This window comes from Jaculus jaculus, chromosome 9 (genome assembly GCF_020740685.1).
Source record: "Jaculus jaculus isolate mJacJac1 chromosome 9, mJacJac1.mat.Y.cur, whole genome shotgun sequence".
NCBI classification, from domain to species: Eukaryota; Metazoa; Chordata; class Mammalia; order Rodentia; family Dipodidae; genus Jaculus; species Jaculus jaculus.
Genome location: NC_059110.1, coordinates 18,207,171 through 18,222,765, shown reverse-complemented (window position 1 = coordinate 18,222,765; position 15,595 = coordinate 18,207,171).

The window sequence follows — 15,595 nt, the reverse complement described above, 5'->3', positions numbered from 1 at the left end:
TTTTCTTTTTTTCCTTTTTATTTTGCTTTTAAAAATGAAGTAGAGGGCTGGAGAGATGGCTTAGCGGTTAAGCACTTGCCTGTGAAGCCTAAGGACCCCGGTTCGAGGCTCGGTTCCCCAGGTCCCATGTTAGCCAGATGCACAAGGGGGTGCACGCGTCTGGAGTTCGTTTGCAGAGGCTGGAAGCCCTGGCGCGCCCATTCTCTCTCTCTCCCTCTATCTGTCTTTCTCTCTGTGTCTGTCACTCTCAAATAAATAAATAAATTTAAAAAAAAATGAAGTAGATTCAGTGATTAAGATAAAATGTGGAGGATTTTTTTTTGTTGTTGTTAAATTACCAAAGACCTAGACTATGGGAAATCAATTCTGACTGGAATTCTAGTACATATCCTATTTCTGAAAAATATTCTAAATCCCTCAAATATGTCCCATCCCGGGTCACTGAGGTCTTCTTCTTTCTTGTATTTACCAAATAAGAAATATGACAGGAGAAAATATCTTCTGTTGGAAGATACTATTGGATTCCTTTTAAAAATACAATATTTTATTCCTAATTAAAATGACTCCACAGTCAATGTAAATTCAACTTTCAGTGACTCAATTCTGTCATGGGTGCATTGTAAAATTTTATATCTGGTGTTAGTACATGCTAGGTGCTAAATAAACTTTTGTTTAAGTACTAATTTTAATTTTACATTTGAAAAAGGGGGGGGTCTACACTGTTACAGAGACTCAAAAAATACACTGTTAGCTCATGAGTCTCAGGCATCACAGGTCTCCTTTTCTCCTTCACCAGGACAGTAATTGAGTTCTGGGTTGTGGAGCCAGCTACTAAATATTCACTTGTAATTTACATTGAAATGTCAAATACATTATTTGGGAATTCTTCAGGCAACATAGGAAGGCATTTAATTAAAAATAAAAAATCTTCCTGCGGGAAAATGCTTGGTTGACATTGAATGAAATAGGTAGGGCCATCGAACTTTTAGAAGTCAAGGACACTGGTGGCATACTCAGATGTTTATGAAGTACAGAAACAAATTTGCATCCTAACATATCAATGTAGTTTCAAATATTTATTTCACATTTATCTTAAACTCTTAAGTTTTAGATAAACATTAAGAGCAAAGCTTGGGGCTCTGAAATTTGGTTTCTGTATTAGAATGTTTAGAATGCCATAACACACAGCTAGAGGGCTGAAATAATAGATATATATTTTCCCATAGTTCTGGAAGATGGGTGTGGAAGATCAAAGTGCTTCTGGGTCTGTCTGGCTTTGAGAAGGATCTGTTCCAGCTCTCACTCCTTGGATTCTTGATGGAAACCTTCTCCCTCTGTCTTCACTTGTGGAAATCACAAGGCATATGCTACGCTAATGTCAGTAAATTACACTTACAACGATTCTCTCTCCTCTTTCTCTCTCTCAAATCAATCAATAAATAAAATGAAGACAAAATAGAACTTCTTGGAAAGAAAAGGGTCCTCAGTGTTATAAGGGTGTGTGGGCGGGTGGCCAAAGAGAATATAGGATGAGTATTCTGATCAAATTGTAGTATGTTCGTGTGTTAAAACTGTCAATAATTTAAAAAAGAGAAAAGAGAATTGCTGAGTGGCATGAGGAGGTGTCTCGGGCCTTGCAGGCCACTCTAACACACTACAATAAACCTGATTTGTCTTATAGAGTCCTGGGAGTTGTAACATTTAAGATTTAGGTATTAGCTTCCCCTGTGTTTGGTGAGGAATCCCCATGATGCCCTTGACTCACTGACATCCTCTTTTTATCCCTCAGGAGCTGGGAGGAAAAGGGAGCTTCGTGGGGTTTGTTTCTTACACGAGCACTCACCCCAGTTGCATGGCTGTTCCTGGATAAGGGGATATCTCTTCACCCCAGACAGAGCATCAGTAACAAACCAAAACAGAAACCCTGCCACCCAAGTCTAGCTTGGTGGGTGAACCAATGAGTTTACTGGGATTCTTTTATAGGAGCATGGGTGAGGGGTTGCTTAGAAGAGCATGGGCAACCCAGAGGCAGCTCCATCATTGGAATATGCACCCCAGTGTAGGAAGAGACTAACTGAAGTTTCATGATGGGGTTTCCTGTAGAAATTGCAGTAGCTCCACCCAAGAGCTCTGCCCACTCTTGTAAGTACTTTACCTTGTCCCTCTGCCTTCACTTCTAGGCTAAGACCTTGTAAATCTTGTACGTGTCATAAACTCTCTGGATCATTTAAGTTTTATGATTCTCCTCAGCATTATGAGTCTCCCTCCTCACTCCAAGAGAGAATTAAAAAAAATATATATATATATATATATATTTAAATTATATATATATATAATTTATATATATTTATATTTATAAATATATTTATATTTATATATATATAAAATATATATATATATATTTAAATTTCTATTAACTTATTTGAGAGAGAGAGGCAGACAGAGAGAGCGAGATTGGGTGTACCAGTGACTCTAGCCACTACAAACAAACTCCAGATACATGTACCACCATGAACACCTGGCTTCCCTGGGTACTGCGAATTGAACCTGGGTCCTTAGACTTCACAGGCAACTGCCTTCACTACTAAGCTATATCTCCAGCTGCAAATGTTCATTTTCTTTTTCTTCCCCCTGAATGTCTGAATTCTGAGAAAATAAAGACATAGAACGTATCCAGAAAATTCCCATATTAATCCGTATTAATGGAGCCTTGGTCTGAACAAAGGTTGGAACACATGAGCAGTCTTGCAGGCAGATCTAATGTGAGATAGCATGATCAATAAAAGTGAATTGTGGGCTTGTGGGCTGGAGAGATGTCTTAGTGGTGAAGGCATTTGACTGCGGAGCCAAAGGACCTCAGTTCAATCGCCCAGAACCCACGTACAGGGCGCTTGCATCTGGAGTGCGTTTGCAGCAGCTGGAGGCCCTGCCCACCCCTCTCTCTCTCTCTCTCTTCCTCTCAAATAAATAAATAAAAATAAGACTATTTTTAAAAAGGCTTTTAAAGGTGAATTTTCACTGATGTTACTTATAGATTTACTCTTGAATATTAACCAAACTATTCTTGCCTCCTCCCCTTCATAAACACACGCACATACAAACACACACATACACATACACACGCACACAAACACACAGTTAAAAAATTGTGTTGTTGCAGGCTTAAGAACAAACGATTTAAGATTTCTTTCATTTCTTTCTCTGTGGCATTAAGAGTATGGAGGAGGAGTCCCAAAGACCCTCCAGAAATCCAAGAAAGAACACATCCTCATTGTGGTGGTTTGAATCAGATGTCCCTCATAAAACTTGCGTGTTTTGAATATTTGTTTGAATGGTTGTTTGTTCCCTAGCTGGTGGCAGTTGGTAGGTGAAGCCTTCCTGCAGGAGGCGTGTGGTTGGGGGAAAGCTTAGGCCAACTCCCTCTTGCCAGAGCTCGGCCCATTCTCTTGATGTTTTCCACATCCTGTGGCAGAGATGATGTCCAGCCTCTGCTCATGACATCTCTCCCCTGTCATACTGAAGCTTCCCCTGTATTCTATAAGCCAAAATAAAATATTTTCCTCTCACCAGCTGCTTGGTGAAGCTGACTGAAGGTAAAGCTTATTGAGGCAATATTTTATTAAATTAATCACTGAGGAAGTTTACAGCCTTCACATTCTTGGGACTCTTGGTAATGGCCAGGATTATTCCTTGTGCAGGAAACACTGGTGACATTGTCGCTTTGAGGAAATGAGAAGGAAGTAGAATTTACATTTTGCTTACATCGCCCTAAGTACCATGATAACCTTGGGGCTGCTCTTCAACTCTGCGACTCAGAGCTTTTCCTCACATTACTTTTCTTAACATCTTCTGCAGTTTTCTTTATTTTTTCATAAAGAAAAAAGATGCAGAATCTTGAACCCTGTTATACTCTGGTTGGGAAACATGTGGGAATCTTAAAAGGCTTGGATCAAAATATTTATTTCAAAATTAGTTGAAGTGTGTTGTGATTCATATTCTTTTTTGTTTTCTGCCCTATAAATTGAGTCATGTAGAGACTGAGGTCAGCAAAACCTTCAAGAGCTGGACTTTGTAACTTCCTCTCTCTTATTGGTGTAAAGAAACCATTGCTTTTTGAGTCTGTGGGATTATTCACATAGCTCAATGATTTTCCATTACAGAAAAATTTAGAACCTTATTTTTAAAGGTAGTGACAAGGGATGGAGAACAAGTAGTTCTTCAAAGAACTTTTCCTGGAAAAACTGTGAACTGACTAGGGTTAATGTCTAGAGGTAATGGCCTTTCCTGGTGGGTCATTAATTCCCAGGAATTGGCTTGGGCTTCAATTGCTATTGCTTAAGTAAACAATAAATAACATCACACAGACATGTAATGAACTATAAAACGACCACTTCTCAACCTGCATTGCAGATCCGCCTGCAGCACACACAGGACTGCTTTCCATTAATCACCTCCCACTTGATTGATTAGTTTCAATCAGCACCCTGTCCCCTATTTTCTTTTAAAATAGATTAATTCCATACTTATGAGGTCAGGGAATAAAAGCATGAGTGTTAGGTCCAACAATAAAATGGTGTCTGCTGTATGATTGTTTTTCCTTTCCTTTCTGTTTTTTTTTCCTCTCTCTATCTCTCATTATTCTTCTCTCTCTCTCTATCTCTGTCTCTCTCTTTCATTCCCATCATGATGGAGAAAGCATGGCAGGCTTGAGCAGGAAGCCTGGGTCACATCCCTATATCAACAGGAAGGAGGTAATCTTTCTACTAGCTTGGGCCAGGCTCAATATGACTCCAAAGCCCACCCTCTTGCAATACACCTTGTCCAGCACGACTCCACCTCCAAAAGTCTCCACAACTTTCCTAAATTGCCACCAGCTGGGGCATGCTCTTGTGGGACAAATTTCATTCAAACCACTATGTCATGTCCCACTAATAATATTTGTGCTGGTTACATAGCTGAGTGGAAATGTAGCATCTCTTTCAACTTATTGTCCCATAAGATCATGCAAGAAAACTTCCCCTCAAAAGCATAAAGGGAAATAAACCCATTCCTCCCATAAGCTGCTTCTGGTTGGGTGGTATTTTGTGGGTTGGTTGTTGCTTGTTTGGTCCTCAGCAATAAGAAGTTAAGTGTCTCACATGGTATGAATTCAAACATTGTCTAATTCTGTCTGGTTTTATTATTTTGTTGTTGTTTTAATTTTTATTTATCTGAGAGAAATAGAAAGAGAGAACAACAGATATATATAGAGAATGGGCACACCAGGGCCTCTAGTCACTGCAAAAATCTCCAAGACGCATGCACCACTGTGTGCATCTGGCTTACATGGGTCCTGGAGAATCAAACGTGTGTCCTTTGGCTTTGCAAGCAAGCTCCTTAACCACTAAGCCATCTTCGCAGCCCTGTTTATTTTCAGGCAGACTCTCACTTTAGCACAGGGTGACCTGGCACTCACTTTGTAACTCCAGGCCAGCCTCAAACTCCTGCTACCTTAGCCTTTTGAACATCGAAATTAAAGGCATGTGCCACCACACATGGCTTATGTCTAACTTTTTAAAAACCTATTACTACCCTGTTTCGTGCTAGCTTCCATACCAATTTTCATTCTTACCGGCAGTACACTGAGGTCCCAGTTTCTGTTTCTGCAAACACTCTTATTTCTTACTTTTCTTTTTATATTAAGTAGCTCTCCAATGAGTATGAGGGGACACCTCATTGCTTTTTCTATCTTGCCTTCTAAACTTGTCATCACTGTGGCCCCGGAGGATACAATCTTCTCTTTTACATCTACTTGCTGCTTGGTAGTGAATTCATCCAACTTTGGCTTTAAATATGAGGAGTATCACGTTTAGTGTCTCAAGAGCCCCTAAGTGTGAAGCCATGCATGCCATTGGTCAGTATTTTTCCCAACAATATAATTCCAAACTGAAGTGATGTGCCAAGGTCTTTATCCCCTATTCAATCTTTTTTGTTTGTTTTTATTCGAGAGCAACAGACAGATAGAGAAAGAGGCAGAGAGAGAGAATGGGTGCACCAGGGCCTCCAGCTACTGCAAACGAACTCCAGACGCGTGTGCCCACTTGTTCATCTGGCTAACGTGGGTCCTGGGGAATCGAACTTCAAACTGGAATCCTTAGGCTTCACAGGCAAGTGCTTAACCACTAAGCCATCTCTCCAGCCCCCCTACACAATCTTGAACCTGTTTCTTCTACACTCAACCTTTATCTGGCCATGGCATCTCTTTGTACCAGTTTTTGTCAGGCTTGGGATCCATCTTTTCCTTGTGTCTTTCCCTTGCCTTCTATCTCTACTCACAACTCTTGCTAGGCTTTTGAAAAATGCCCAGCGCCTTGGCTGATCCTCAGTTCCAATGCAGCTCACACAATAAGCATTTCTCTGGATAAGATAACCCAAGCCTCTCTCTCTCCCCCAGCCAGACTGCTCACCCTAATCAGATCCCCAGAGCACATGATATATGCATTTATGTTTTCTCCCCTATATCATAATGTAAGGGCAGGAACTGGGATTGCTTGTTTCTTTATTGGTTTGTATCTTTAACTTAGACTAATACTGATTCCATGGATAATTATTACATGGATTATGGAAAAGTAAGTGAAATACATAGCATTTGCCCTTGAAGAAGCTTTTCTGTAGAAGATAATGGACAACCCACCTGACAAGGTCCTATTGCTATAACAAATATATATTGTTTGAATTTTATAGAATTCTCCTTTGTTAAGGTCTTCCTCATTTGCAGTTATTTTTCTTTGACACTCCTATTAGTTTGTCTATGGAAATAAAGGAAAATTCTGGTTTTATATGAAATGTATTTCATTGTGAAAAATATTAGTGATGAATGAATAAGAAGTAATTATATTATCGTAGAATTATTTTAAACATTTTCAGGGACAGATATTCCTTTTTTTGTTTGAGAGAAGCACATATGTGTGCCACAGTGGGTAGAGGATAATTTTTAGGGTGTTACTCCTCACCTTTGAGGGTACCCCAGTATTTACTACTACTTTAAACTACACAATCTGGTCCCTTAGCTTCCAGTGGATTCTCCTGATATACTGGGATTACAAATGCCTGTCATAATGCCCAGCTTCTTACATTAGGTCCAGGGTTCCAAACGTGGGTTCCTATGCATGCACAGACAGCTTTATCCACTGGGCCAGCTCCCCAGCCCCAGGGCAGAGATTCTGTGAAAGTCTAGTTTCTTGCAAGCAGAACAATACATTGGGAAGTTCTTCAGTTCTCCCCGTATTTAATAAACAGCAAACAATTGCTGAATGAGAGTATACGATCCTTTCTGCAGATGAGAATCACCTTTTGTTGTTGTTTCTGGAAAGCACTGTATAGAGGAGAGAACAGACATGGGTTCAAGGTCTGGCATTTATCAGCTGTGTTCTTTGGGGAAAAAAAAAAATTTCATACTGATGACCCTCACTGTTAGAGGCAAGGGGAATATTCTACTCTTAGTTCTTCTTGTCTCCATAGATGAGACCTATAATAATATGCAAGTAAATTGTAAATTGTAATACAGACATTGGTGGTTATTGTTATGGTTATTTTATGTGTATTTTCGTAGATGAAAAGAATAATAGGAAGGTAAAAGCTTTATTCAGTTCAAACTAAGCTTTTGAACTCCGACTGCTCAGCCACTGAGAATTATTAAACTTGAATGCATTACATCAAGAGCTTAGGGCCATTTCTAAAATAAGAGTTGTATATCTGTTTGCAATAATACTTAAACTCATTTCCAACCAGCATCTTGCCTTCCGTGCATGGAATATTACTGTTTTATCCACAAGGACAGTTTTCTTTTGTTTGTTTGTTTGTTTTTTTTTATTAGTTATGTACACAGTGTGTATACAGCCATGTTGGTACCATCATTAGCCTCCTCCCTGTCCTCCCCTCTCTAAAGGGACCCTCCTCAATGGGGAATGTGGGTCACACAATGTAGGGTTAGCCATCAGTTATGGGTAAGAGGCAATGTCTCTGAGCATAAAGTCCCAACATGTGGCTCTAACAATCTTTCCAGCCCCTCTTCCGCAAATTTCCCTGAGCCACGTTGTTTTCATTTTTGGTCTACTTCAGTGATAAGATCTTGGGAGCCTCTGTGTCTCTGGATCTCTGGTTTGGAAGGAGTTGAGTGTTCTCTGTGTCTGTCTCCTTCACCCTTGTGCTGGTACCAGGTTCACCAAGAAAGCAGCACTCTTGCTCATTTCCCTAATTACTCTTGGTTTCAGCTGGAGCCCTGGTGAGGTGCGATGGGCTAATTCTCCTTAGGATCTGTGTACATCTGAAAAGCAGGTGCAAATTCTCCAGTGGAGAGTGAAGTCAACACCAAATAAATGGGATAACCACTATTATTTTGGAGATAATTTAATAGGTATAGGCCTTTTTGTGGCTCATGATTGGTGGGAGCTTGATAATGGAGAGCAGGCTCATTTTTTGGATATGGTTCTGACTTGTTTCCCAGATCCAGCTATGAGTTCCATTCCACTGAGCAGATCCATTAGCCAAATCAAGTTCAGTTGGTGACTCACCATGGCTCTGTGTCACTATTGCATTTGTGTGAACATCACGGCAAATTGTTTGCTGCTGAGTAGCTTAGACCACGAGTCCCTTGGACAGATGTTGGTCATTTTCCCCCAATCACCCATGTAGCACCTCCTGGCACTAGATGAGCTGTCAGAGGACTGACTCTTTTCCAGATTCCAGCCAGGTCGTTCCATGTTCAGTACCAACTGCATATGGTGTCTTCAGCAGTAGGGTCTCACCACGACCTTTTGGTGGGTCATCATGTACTATGATAGAAATCTGTCTTTTTGGGGAAACCTTGTAGGTATCTCTGATCAACAGCTCATTGTGGATGTTAACCACATGCTGGTACTTGGAGTTGCAGGCCAGGGCCAAGGGAAAGAGGAAGAAAAAGATATGTAATATAAAAGAGAAAGAGAGAAGAGAGAGCAGAGGGAGAGAGAGAGAAAAAAAAAAAAAAAAAAAAAAAAAAAACAGGAGAAGATTAAGGGCCCTGGGGTTGAAGTGTTCCCGCTAAGGACCTGATGAAGGTTCAACCATTTAGTCTGTCTTTTAGGATATAGAATTTTATAGTATCATTATTTGTATGTGTTTAAGGACAACATATACTTTTTTGCTGGACAGCCCCTGATCTGGACATCTACTGAGGTCTTTCTATAAGCTTTGCCTCTCCTTGAATGTTACTTTGTTAGATTACATTAATCTTATAGTCAGGTTTTCAGAATCTGTTCATTCATAGCTCAGTTCTTGAATTGTATTTTAATAGTGAAAAATCCCTTAAAGAAATATTATCTAAGCCAGATATGGAGTCATTGTTTTTTCAAAATTAAGCAAAGCATTGTAAATCAGTGATTGTTGAGGAATTATTAGAAACTATAAAATAAAGAAATGGGGTTGAGTTTCTGTTTTTGTAGGATGAGTATAAGCTAGTGAAATTTTCAAATAATTTACATCTTCAGTGACATAATGTTCCTTTTAAAAATTGAAAGCCAGGTTAGGTATGTAGTTTAGTTGATACCATGCTTGGTTACAATGTATAAAACCTGGGTTCCATTCCCAAGGACCACACAAACATGGTGGGTTGGCATATGTCTGTTATTCTGGTACTCAGAAGTGGGTGCAGGAGGACCAAAAGTTCAAGGCAAACTGTGGCTACATAACAAGTTCAAGATCAGCCTGGGTTACATGAGTCCTTGTCTCAAAAAAAAAAAAAAAAAAAAAAGTAAAGTCAAAAGCTATTCAGGGGCTGGAGAGATATTTTAGTGGTTAAGGTGCCAAAGGACCCAGGATTTGATTCCCCAGGACCCACATCAGCAAGATGCACAAGGTGGAGTATGCATCTGGAGTGCGTTTGCAGAGGCTGGAAGCCCTGGCATGCTAATTTTTTTCTCTCTTTCTCTCACTCTAAAATAAATAAATAATAAAATGTTTAAAAATATTTTTAAAGAGCTATTCAGAGACTAATGTGAAAGCCTGTTCTTTAAACCTTTTAAAGCTTTCTGACCCATTTCCATGGGTCTTACAATCTTGTTGAACCTGACAGGCTAATTCTGTTGTTCATTCAAATGCCCTTTGGATAGGTCATTGTTCTTCAAAAGCTATTTTTAGAGTTTATCAAATCTAAAAGAAAAGAAATTCATGTTATTTAATGAAAAGAAAACAAAGTTCAAATACTGCCAGGCCATCAACAGAAAAGGGGTGACATATTCCATGTGCAGGCAATATGGTTATGTCTTTCTGATTTTTTTTTAATTGTCATACTATTAAACATAGAAAAAAATATTTTTTTCATGTACCTTGAGTGATGTTACCTCTGAGACCTTAAGAGCAAGTGTTCTTGTCTAATAACCTAGACACATCAGGACACTGAAAAACACCTGAAGGCTTCTGGTGACATCTTGGGATTACTTTCTTCTTGCCCAGGAGCAAAGTCCCTAAGCTTTCCTCATCCCACCCAATGGTGGGAGACCTCATCAAGTCCGGACATTTTCAAGTTCTGTGATCACAAGTAAAGGCTTGTCCTTTCTGTGCTTTGGTTTATCCATGTCTAAACAAGGAAAATAACAGAAACACTGGGAGAAGAATATTACAATTAAAGTAATGTCTGTATTGTACATTATCCTATCTATGTCAATATTATATACTGTAATATTATAACCTATACATATTATGTATAGGTTGTAGCCACATATATACCTGCATGTCACTTCATATATGGTGAATTACTGCCTGTGATATTCATTATGCCTGTGGTACTCAGTCTTCCATGATACCAAGGAGGCACACAAAGAATGTCTTATCCATTCTTCTTATTTTTATCCGTCATTGTGGATAAAGGGATAATATGCCATGGAAGGAAATACGCAAGATGCAGTGGAAGTAGGTCTTGGTATTACTATAAAAGCACATGTATGCTTTTTTTTTTTTTTAAGAAATGGCCCTAAGAGCTGTTGATGCAATGCATCCAGGTTTAATCATTCTATTTTCTAAAATCCCACTGAGCTCTTTGTGAAAAAGGGGGAAAAAATCAACTAAAGAGAATAAATGGCCAGAAGTCACACATTGAGAGAGGTCAAAGAAAATAAATATGTTCAGCACTGGGCCTAAAGGTTGAAAAAGATTAATTTTAATGGTTCCACTTAGGAAATATGACAAAGTTCCAACACTTTATGGCAGACTCAGTATTTCATGCTTAAAAGTTGCGTCCAGATGCCTTCTTTCTTCATTCTCTTAGAGCCGAATAAATGGTGCCAGTTACCTGCACGCCAGTGCAGATAGAAAGGAGGGCATGAGTACAGGAACATGTCATCCAACTTAATGAAGCCATGGGTTATCAGTCAATAAAGTAATAATCCACCTGTGCTCCTAGCACAGTGCCTTTTAACTCAGCCAGGACACCCTGTATGGAGATGTTGATCCTGCACTTCTCTCTGGCTGTGGGAAAGCTTCTGAAGTCAGCATGGGACTAGCTGATGTCTCAGCAATGGAGTTGTGTCAGATTTGGCTATCAAATGGATTGCTTATTTGCTTACTTAGAAATCATTAATGACACAAAGCAAAGGCTTTGTGATTAAAAAAAAATGATGTCCCATGACCTCCTAGAGCTTAAGTGAGAAAGTCTGAAGTAACTTTTTATGTAAAATTAAACTCTTCATAACAAATGATCTCTTATGGGTGGATTCTGAGCTAATATTAAGTCAATGATCATCTTCTAGATATGTGCTGGCATTGTGGTTGAGTACCCCTATACTCTGAGGTCTCCTAAAGCTATTTTGTTCTAGCTGTTTATTTAGGAAGATGTGTGGGCATGCGTGTGTGTGTGTGTGTGTGTGTGTGTGTGTTGCATTTTAAGTGTAAAATATGGAGACCATTATACCTAGTTACATGCAAACACAAAGCAACAGGACTCAAAAACAATTCTTATAATTCCTGAGGACTTTCCATTTTATAATGTATATATGATATTTCAGTTAATAAACAGTATATCTCTACAGATAATTGTTTATTTTTGTGTGCCAAAGATGGAGAAATAATTATGTTCTGTCAGGGCCAAGCATTACTTGATGTCCAAATCCGAAATCTCAAACTTGGAAGTCTTGGGATGTGGCCATGATCACTAGTGCTGTCATTAAAAATACCAAGATGCAGGCTAGAGAGATGGCTTAGTGGTTAAATGCTTGCCTGTGAAGCCTAAGGACCCTGGTTCGAAGCTCAATTCCCCAGGACCCATGTTAGCCAGATGCACAAGGGGTGCACACATCTGAAGTTCATTTGCAGTGGCTGGAGGCCCTGGAATGCTCATTCTCTCTCTATCTGCCTCTTTCTCTCTCTGTCTTTCACTCTCCAATAAATAAAAATAAACAAAATATTAAAAAGTATCCAAGATGGGGCTAGAGGGAAAGGACCCAGGTTCAATTCCCCAGGACTCATATTAGCCCGGTGCACAAGGGGGCACACATGTCTGGAGTTTGTTTGCAGTGGCTGGAGACCCTGGCGCACCCATTCATTCTCTCTCTCTCCCCTCCTCTTTCTCTGTCAAATAAATAAATAAATAGAAATAAAAAAGCAAAAAACACCAAGACAAGTAGCATACAAGAACATCAACAGAAGAATACCAGCATTAAACCTTGAAACAAATCAAATGTGACCTAAAATTCACCCCTTTGTGAATTAATTAATTAATTTGGAAGATTATTATAGTATTCCATTTCCCTTCCTGGTTAACTGGCAATAAGATTTAATTATGGAGAATTTTTTTTTAAATCGAGATGTATTTTTCCATGTTCTTCCAACAAAATATTAGAATTAGAGATGGACAAGTTTTCTCTGTGTAGTCTTTAAATATGAGCGCCACTCACAGAACACGGCCAGCTTCAGAAAGAGAATCCAAAAGAAAACCTATGTATGAGTCTGATCTGCGTGCTTTGGATCACCTCTGGGAGCCTCAGGGCAGGGCAGAATCTGGGGTGGTAACCCAGTTGCAGGAGGGGAAATTGCCTTGGACCCCATGACATAGTTAAGAAAGATGCTCCTTTCTTACCTACCATCCTTTGGCATGGTGCCTTTCAGACTACTTCAAGAATTATCAACATCCTCCTTACCACCAAGTGGTAAGAGAAGAGAAAAATTAAAGGTATCTTTATTTGGAATAGAATTAACTTTCTTCAACTGAAGTGACTCTCTCACAACAACAACAACAAAAGAACATGTTTAATTCCTTGACCGTAGGAAGCACAGATGGATAATATCTTAAGTAATAATTAACTGTGACTAAATGATTCACACATGAACACTTTCCCATTCTATAAATAATCTCTCTCTGCTGCCATGATCATTTTATAAAACATATGGAAAGAGATTATTTTGATGCACTTGTGGTATTTATTTGGTTATCTGCCAAAAATACAACCTTATCATTTGTTTAATTTCCCATAACAACAGAAAAATTTCTTATTAACTCCTGTGACATATATGTTTTGTTTACTGCAAGACCTTACTAATTTTATTGACCTATTTTACGTTAAGCTGCCTGGTAAGTTTGCAAATGTACCAATTATTGTTGTGAACTGGATTTCCCAGGCAATGTCCTGGATTTCTCCTTCAACACAATACAAATGATGCTGCATAATGCCCATGATAACTAGCCACAAACCCAGTTCTTTCCAATAAACACCAAGTGCATAATGAGATGGCAGCTTTTCTTTTATAGATTGAGGAAATTGGTCATGAAAACCTAGGTCTCCACCCCCTTGATGTTTATTAAATTGGATGAATCCCAGTCTAGTAATATCAAGTTCAAAGCTCTACCTAAAAAAAATGCATTATATGTATAATTGCAAAGCTCTTTGAAAATTCAGGTTATAAAGACAGTGTAAGTTCCTTTATGACTATCTAATTTCATGCAAATGATTGTAAGCTTTAAATCAGCATAATACTTTTGTTACTTTCAATGAATTGTTCAAACACATTATATTTATTGCCCCAAATCATTCAAGAATGAATATGATATGAATATCAAGAATGATCCCTCACCACATAAGACACTCTCATTATTTCTACTGATCTCCTCGTTAGAAACATAAACATATTATCATTCTTTTCACCCAAATACCCCCAAATCTTTAAACTCTCCTCTCACTCTCCAGTTCTTTAGTTTTGCTCGTTAGAGAGTTGAAGGATTGTGTTTGAGTCACTTGTGCCAAGGGCATTCCTTCTTTCCCCATTCAGTTATCTCAGAGCCTAGAGTTCCTCCTTGTTGCAAGCTCTGTTTCCCATTTCTGTGTGTCTCAAACCCTGTGCCTAATCCAGTGCTGCTCTGCACATGACTTTCTGGTTGGGATACCCTTTGGAAGGGACGAGCTCTTACTGAGCTGAGGGCAGGCATCTTATTGGTTGGAAAAATATTTTGAAAATCTGTCTGACTTACAAATCCCAACCTTCCTACCAAATCCCCAGGTTCTTTCTTTGCCTTGGCATCCACTTGCTCGGTCCACACTCAAGTCTTAACTTTCCCTTGTTACTGATAATTTGGTCAGAAGGATTTTTAAAGATGTGCACACATGCTCTACCCTGGTGCTCAGACTCTTAGGCAATATGGAAAATATAGTGTGGTGCACTTGAAGTTAACGCTTCATGAATATGATGAACAAGTGTGAGGAAAAAAAAGAGTGCTTAAATAGTTCACGTGGTAGCTAGGTAAATGATGAAGGGAAAATTAAAAAGCATCGGTCATTATCAGTGTTGTTGTAGGAAATTCTCCAGAGAGTATTCATTTGATTCCTGCCAGACAGTGACTTTTGATAAATTCTTCATTTCTAAGGCAAGAGTTACAAATAACCCGTTCTTAAATTAGCCACATAACTGTGGTCTATAGGACGTGCAAGTGTGCTTGTGGTTCATGCAAGGATTGTGATAAAAAGATGTGTAGCCTGGCTTATTTCCAAGTTTGGCTAATCCCCTCTAGCCAACTATATTGCCTCTGTGATTTCATCAAGATTGTATGCTCACTTTCTTAAAATATCTTTCAGGTTTACTTTGGAATTTCAATTTTAGGAAATGAAGGCATTCAGATTTTATAAAATGTCTTTTATCTCTACTTATCTTGGCATCCTTGTCCTTAACATATTCCCCAAGTGTCTGCCTATTATTTAGCCAATTGCAATAGCCTCATAACATTGAAAACAACTAAAATTTGAAATACTTGGTTTTGATGTACTGTTATCATCTATGCTTTTGTTCATTTAATAGTAAACATTCCTTAAGAATCTATTAATCTTGAAAAATACTATTGTTTTTAAATTGGAAGCTTGTATTATGGCTATGGTGTTTTCATATGGATGAGCACAGTGATCTGTGGTTTAATTTATTCATCTGGAAACTCAAAACTTCATTGTGCGAGGCAAATATAAGCTCATAGGCTCCCTTGTGGTAAATTTAGATGAATATTCTCATTGCTTTGGAATATATCATGCATACCTAGTTAAGAGACCTAGAAGCAAGACTGTCGTTTCTGAATTTTATCAGGCAAAGGATGGATTTGGCTGGACTT